Below are 7,278 nucleotides of genomic sequence, written 5' to 3'. Positions count from 1 at the left end.
CAAACAAACAAACAAACTCTTCAGCTTCATAATATTAGTATAGATGGGAAAAACATCTGTTAAACTCATTCTATAGAACATTGGTTAATGTCCCATTCGAGCTTATAATTTATTTTTAACAACGTCATGTTAGATGTAGAGCAGTGATAGCCGAGTGGTATAAGTTGACACCTCCTACGCAAGTGGTCGCAGGTTCGAACCCAAGGCAACACACCAATGACTTTTCGAAGTTATGTGTGTATTAGAAATAATTGTCACGTGCTCCAACGGTGAAGGAAAACATCGTGAGGAAACCTTGCATGCCTAAAATGTGTTTAATACATTTACTCAGGGCATGCAAAGTCCCCAACCCGCACTTGGCCAGCGTGGTGGACTCAAGGCCCAACCCCTCCCTCATTACGGGAGGAGACACTTGCCCAGCAGTGGGACATTAATGGGTTAAATTTATTTTATTTATAACGTCATGTTTGTTGTATACAAATAAATTACAGTTCGACTCAAAGGTGTATTCCATTAACCTACGTTTCCTCATTTATAATGTTAAAGTTTATACTCGTATATCGATGGTCCCTTGTCGTAGAACAGTCTACTACTGAAAACAATCAAACAGAATTTGGACAACTTTTATAAATCTTTAAAAATAACAGCCGAGCCCCGACAATTTAACTTGCCTTACGGACACACGGAGGAACTCGGTACGCATAAAATGGTCACCCATCTGCAGAACAGCCTCGGTACGTGTAGCTTAACTTCAGAGAACGATCCGTGCTGCTGTTATCACTAAGCTCCGAGCTGCTCTTTTGGAAATATTCTAACAAATCTAATAAGAAAAGATTTATAACACTATTTAGTCACAGAAATCAAATCGTTATCATGTAATATTAAGTAGAACGTAGGAAAATGTAATGTATTGAAAGCGATTCCCTTTCATGAGATTTGAACAACAATGGTTTGAAAATAAAATGTATATTAATATCCCGCTGGAGGCGCAAAAAAGGCTAATGTAATCGAGATTGAATACACAAACAGATATCAGGAAATAAGGTGACTATGATTTGGAATAATTTAGGTCACGACTTATTATTTTTTTAATATATTTATAACTTCTCATTATAATCGTTATTAACATGTAAGTAAGTATACTAGTTGCAGCTTTACCCGCAGGGTTTGAAAATGTAAATGGAAAAAAAATGTTCAATCGATAATGTAATAGAATCTAAAATGGTTTGATTAGAAATAAGGCGTCATAGTCGCGTCATCATCCAGTCAGATTCTACCTTCACAGTAAAATCGTATCGGAAAACATTTAATTTAGTTCGCAATAACAATTATGTTTTTAGTAGCACTAGTAAAACTATAAAGCTCATATTTATGAAGTATAAATAAGTAATAAAGATACCAAATAATAACGAACAATAATAATATGATTCGCTATAAAAATAAACATTTATTAAGTCATAACAGTCACGCAAAGAAATTGTAGACGCGTATTCACTATTTTATGAGTTTTAAATTTAAAATTATATATATACTACTACTATACTTTCATGTGAGTATTTTTAAACCCGGTGCAGGAAAAGATGTACGAAATACACCCGTCTTTCACCATTAACATATTAAGTCTTCTCTAACAGGCCTGAGTGATCCTATTGCCATTTGCCGGGCACATTTCCACACTCCGGGCAACCATTGTGAAATTATACTACTTGAGGCCGCCCGTGACTTCGTCCGCGTGGAAACCCTTCCCGTGAAAATCCCGATCCCTCGAGAAGAAAGTAGCCTATGAGTTATTCTGGGTCTTCAGCTACCTCCATACCAAATATCATCGTAATCGATTCAGTGCTATCTGCGTGAAAGAATAACAAACATCCATACATACTCACAAACTTTCGCATTTATAATATTAGTAGGATAAATTAAAAAAACAGTAGGACTTTGTCCGACCCGAAACGAAAAACCCGAATGTAACTCTAAAACCTTATGATCAGAACTTACTATCAGCAGTCAAATATACTACTGACCGTACAACAGAAGTAGACCGTAAGTCGAAATTGGCCCTATTCTTTAGTGTGTATTATTTATTTTATTTCTGGTCACCCTACTGTAACTGATGAGGTAAATAATAATATCATGTTTCTTTTATGGTTTCGTATCCGTTATGAATAAAAACATACTGATATTTTGTTGAAACAGTTAATCTATTACACGTGTAGTTTAAGTTTTAAAATCCTGAAAACATTACTTTTACCCTTTATCGGAAACAGTGTAAAAGAAAAATGTGGATATTTACTCGTTATTCTAATAAACGGCCGCGATTATGTGTAGAAAATATGTAGTAAGTACTTTATTTAAGAATTTGTCTATATGTTCAAATGAAATTGTAATACGTTGCTAGAATTTTCTGCAATGATGTAATATCAATAATCTGAAGCAATATTTATAACACTTACAAATATTTTGCTTAATAATTAAAATACTAGAAGACTTGCGCTATTCTGCTTGCGCATAAACTCTTTTCCCTTATTTCAGCCTCTTGAAAGCTGATTTTTATAAAAAAAAGATTCTATATTCTACCGTTATTGGCTCATTAGCAAAACCGTGAAAACGTGACAGTATTATAAGAAGTCTGTAAGACAGTATAAATGTTGCATTTCCCAAACCGACAATAACGCAAAAATCGGATTTATTTACAAAAACATATTAAATTTATGTACGTAACTATAAGCACTTACTATCATATCACCTCAAGAGAAGGGTTCTTATCCACTCTGTTTATATTTACGGTATAACCCGTCGTAATGTTGACAAACACTTATCATGACGTCTGAAATCCAATTACATTGCAAAAGGCTTACCTTCGCGCCGAGTGGGGAAGGATCAGCCACTACGTACGTTGAGCTTTGGGAATAAAGATGTGCTATTTTTTTGCTTAAGTTAAAATATATGTTATGATGAAACGACTTTAAAATTACGTACTATGAACTTACGATAATTATGTTAAGTATAATATTTTTATTTGTTTAATTTAAATCAGCTAACTGCCCTAAATTGAGCTTTATTTTCATGCTTAGAAACTTACATATTATTATGATACAGTAAGTTATCAAAAATAACGAATTAAATCAATCTAATTAAGTTATTTTGCTTGAATTTCCAGTTTTATTGTTCAATCACTATTTAATCATATACTAATTAATAATAATTGTCTTAAAATATCGTGCCGAAAACAAAGCGCACACATAACCACACTACTACAATAACCTTGTCTTAAACTATTTCACTAATATACAACTCATTATTACATTACCCATCTCTTTTCCTCTTCCTCATCTCCCATCTCACATCATCTCCTATTTATTTATTTGAAAAGATTAAAAACATAACTCTCCCCGCATCTCCGAGTAACATGATTTATGGCGTGTCCATACGGTAGGTAACTGGCACACGGTCCCGGTGGAAATTAAAAGAATTTTTGCTTAGAAACCAGCCACTACATACCTTAGCACCTCCTTTCATATGTGAGGTTACGTAATAGTTTAAATGTAAATGTAGGGTAGTTTTATTTTGTAGCTTCTTATGATTATGGTGAGAGGTTCTGTGAATATTAATGTTTAGAAGAGAACGTGTTCTTTGCGTAAGTGCCCACTTGTTTTCAGAATCATAGTTACACGGTACTTAGTTGCTTTATAAGTTTACGTTTAAAATATCGGTTACTGTAGTGAATAATTTTATTTATACGTTAAAATTAAAAGTAGATAAAAAATAGCACATAAAGAAAGACTTTATGTACTGTTATGAAAACTTTACGAGTATTTCAACAACTAGCATGTCATACAAAATATCGAACAAAATTTTAATAAATGCTACAACTCTCGTGCACAAGTAACAAAGCCAATAAAAAGTTTGATTAGGTTTTTTTTAACATACTATAATTAAACCCCAAATAACCTATATTTCAGTATTTCTGAAGTACAATATCTATTTTAGATACTAATTCAAAGTACATCTAAAGTCAAAGGTTTGAGACCTTACAATCTGTCATGAACATACACTAGATCAAAACTTGTATCTACTTACACACTAACTAGCCGGTCCGCGCCACTCGTGTTAAAACTTTCACCCCCTATTTTAACCCCTTAAGGGTTGATTTTTGAAAACATAAGTAGCCAATCTTTGACCTCTACTTTTTCTTTATCACAATGCTTATTTTCATTGCAATCGGTCGAGTAGTTTAGCCACTAAAGACAGGCCATGGTAAGGTTTATTTTAATTATTTGTACGAACTTGTACTTTTGTACGAACAAACAAATTTACTAGCAATTAACAGTTTCTTTAAATTTTTTTCTTTAAAAGACAACTCCCGCACTAAGAATTGCTCTTGTGTCGCGGGGACTTTTACAAACATACAAACAACGTACACAAAGCACAACCAGACCCGAAGCAATTATTTGTGGATCGCACAAATAATTGCTCCGTGTGGGAATCGAACCCACGACCTCCCGTTGCAGTGGTATCGGCGTGGCGACCTAAACCACTGCGCCACGGAGGCAGTCAAATTTGTTTAATAGTAAAATTTGTGTTAATTGCTAGTAAACTCGCCAAACTTTGATGTTATAAAAATAAATAAGTTTAAAGTAAAAATACTATATATTTTTTTACAGATTATGGTCATAGAACTAGCAGACCAGCGATCTATTCGCGCACAATTTTGATGAATTAGAAAATATATACAGGAATTAATTGAAAAAAAAAACGAAATATCCGGCTATGCTTAATCCAGTCTTATAAAAATAGTTCACCGTTTTAGCCACGAAAGCGTTACAGACTGACAAACTTTAGTCCTTATAATATCAGTATAGATAGTTTTAGTCTAGACTTATGTTATCCTAATGGGCAATAAAGGTTAATAGAAGACGTTTTGTACATACTAATAGTGTAATATGTCTGTCTATACCTATTTATGGTTGAAAGGATGAAATATTTTGTTGCGTGATAAATATTCCGTGAAACGGTACTTTCTTAGTTCTATATGAGACGTAAAACTTTTCTGTACGGTTATCAACTACTTTAAATGTATTACGAACAATATTCCTTATTAAGTATTTCAGTCTTTTAGCTATTATTTTATCTAATGTTTATATTTTTCTTTCTTTGTTACACAAATAGTTTACAAACCTTAATTATCTGGGAAGAGAGTCTCTCTTTCCAGATACCTGAAACTGCAAACTAAAACTAAAGATTTTTATTTAAAATTTCACATAACAATATAATATCTATACTAATATTATAAAGCTGAAGAGTTTGTTTGTTTGAACGCGCTAATCTCAGGAACTACGGGTCCGATTTGAAAAATTATTTCAGTGTTAGATAGCCTATTTCTCGAGGAAGGCTATAGGCTATATCATCACGCTATGACCAATAGAAGCAGAGTGTCCGTAACAAATGTTACAAAAGCGGGGAAATGACCTATTCTCTCTTATGTGACGCAGGCGAAGTTGCGCGGGTCAGCTAGTTTTCTCATATTATCCAATTTTTCAAGCAGCATATTTAATATTCTCAATAATAAAGTTGCAAGTAATTTCTTTTTACCCTTGTTGGCAGCTTAAACTGTAGTCTCCCGAGACATTATTCTCAGAACTGGTTAAATGTTAGAACAAACAACGCGTACACAATGTCATCTTAAAGTAATTCTTAATTAAAATAACGACTAAAACTTTATAACAAGCACTTTATTTAAAGTTCATTTCTTGGTCATTAAAATTTATTCGAGACACTTATACCTGGTTACTAGATCATCGTTCGGTAATTAATGATTGAGTGAGTTAAGCAACCTTGGTGCGGACATATCATAGATGGGTGGCCGTTTGCTAGCACGGGGAGACGCTTAAATGAAATTACTGTAGAAATATCTTAAATCAGAGTATAAATATTTTCAACGTTTGATTAATCGGGTTATTAGGTAATTTCTTCAAGTTATTTATGAGCAGTTCATAGCCAGTTGCGCTCACCGGTCGATAAGCGACATGTGGGTTAGTAACCCTTGGTGCGGTCATTCCGTAGATGGGTTACCGCATAGTGCTATTTGAGCTTCGGTGGATGCGTAAACGGACGGTTTCGGTTGTTATAAATCAAGTTAACAGTCGTTAAGTTAAGCCGTCGAATGACTAGCCCCCGATTTCTGAGGTACATTTAGCGTTAGTTTATCTACTCAATATCGTTAAAACCCGTATAAAAAAATGCTATTGAATAGATAAACTACAGCTTAATGTACTCTGAAACCGGGTGTTAAACAAATGTGCCACCAGGTAAAATACGTTGAAATAAACGAAATTAAAATGTTAACTTTTTACCATCAACTAAAAAAGTCTTATTGAAAAACTTGGAAGTAAGGAAACTACTTACGAATGCATCTTTTCAACTGAAGCTTATGTAAAGGTGACAGAATTCGTATATTTTATTTAGAAGACGACGTTTCGAAACTTGTACTGCTCGTGAAAATAGAATAAGGCTCTAAGTGAAGTATGTTGCAGATAATTTGACGAGATTCGTAGAAAATAAAAATGGAAAGAGGGTTATTTTGATACCACTTGTATAAAAAATACTTTGGATTATTATATTAAGTTTTAAATAATGTTCATATTTCTTTTTTAGGTAAGTATACTTAATATTTTTCCGTTACAGAGGTTGATTGTGTTAGCGAAAACGTCAAAAAATAAAAAGTCCAAAGAAGCATTTAAATTATACTAAAATGTTAAAATCACAATCCCTTCAAATAGGTAAATAATAATATGAACTCTTCGTCAAAATGTTAAGTTTATAACGGTGTTCAGAAAACTTATGCTCAGCATGTGTGTAATTTGAAAGACTGTAGCTGCCATAGATCGGCGGCAAACAAATAAGGTAAAAAGTGGACTATATTAAATATAAATAACCAATACAATTTTACCAATTCTTATCTCAAGGCAAGATTTTTATTCAAAAAGTAAAAAGTATATTTTCCTTAATATAAAACTTGGTAAACAAACCAACAATCAAAACAGAAAATTCCGAATAAGATTTTCCGAAACTTACATTTCGAACTCAATCAGCCTTCGAGTTCACGTCAATTCCTTTCTAGGTGGCATTCCAATTGGGAACCTCCCGGTCCAATTTAAAACGACCAACACTTGAACCCAGTACTGCCACTTGGCTTGCAAGCTATTACCAATTAAGCCTCGGTGGTTCGTTACAAGATACGCGAATGAAAAATGGTTGTTTGGTAATAGTGTTTGTTCGGTA

The sequence above is a fragment of the Anticarsia gemmatalis genome, chromosome 23, assembly GCF_050436995.1.
Source record: "Anticarsia gemmatalis isolate Benzon Research Colony breed Stoneville strain chromosome 23, ilAntGemm2 primary, whole genome shotgun sequence".
NCBI lineage: Eukaryota > Metazoa > Arthropoda > Insecta > Lepidoptera > Erebidae > Anticarsia > Anticarsia gemmatalis.
This window is presented reverse-complemented; position numbering follows the sequence as displayed.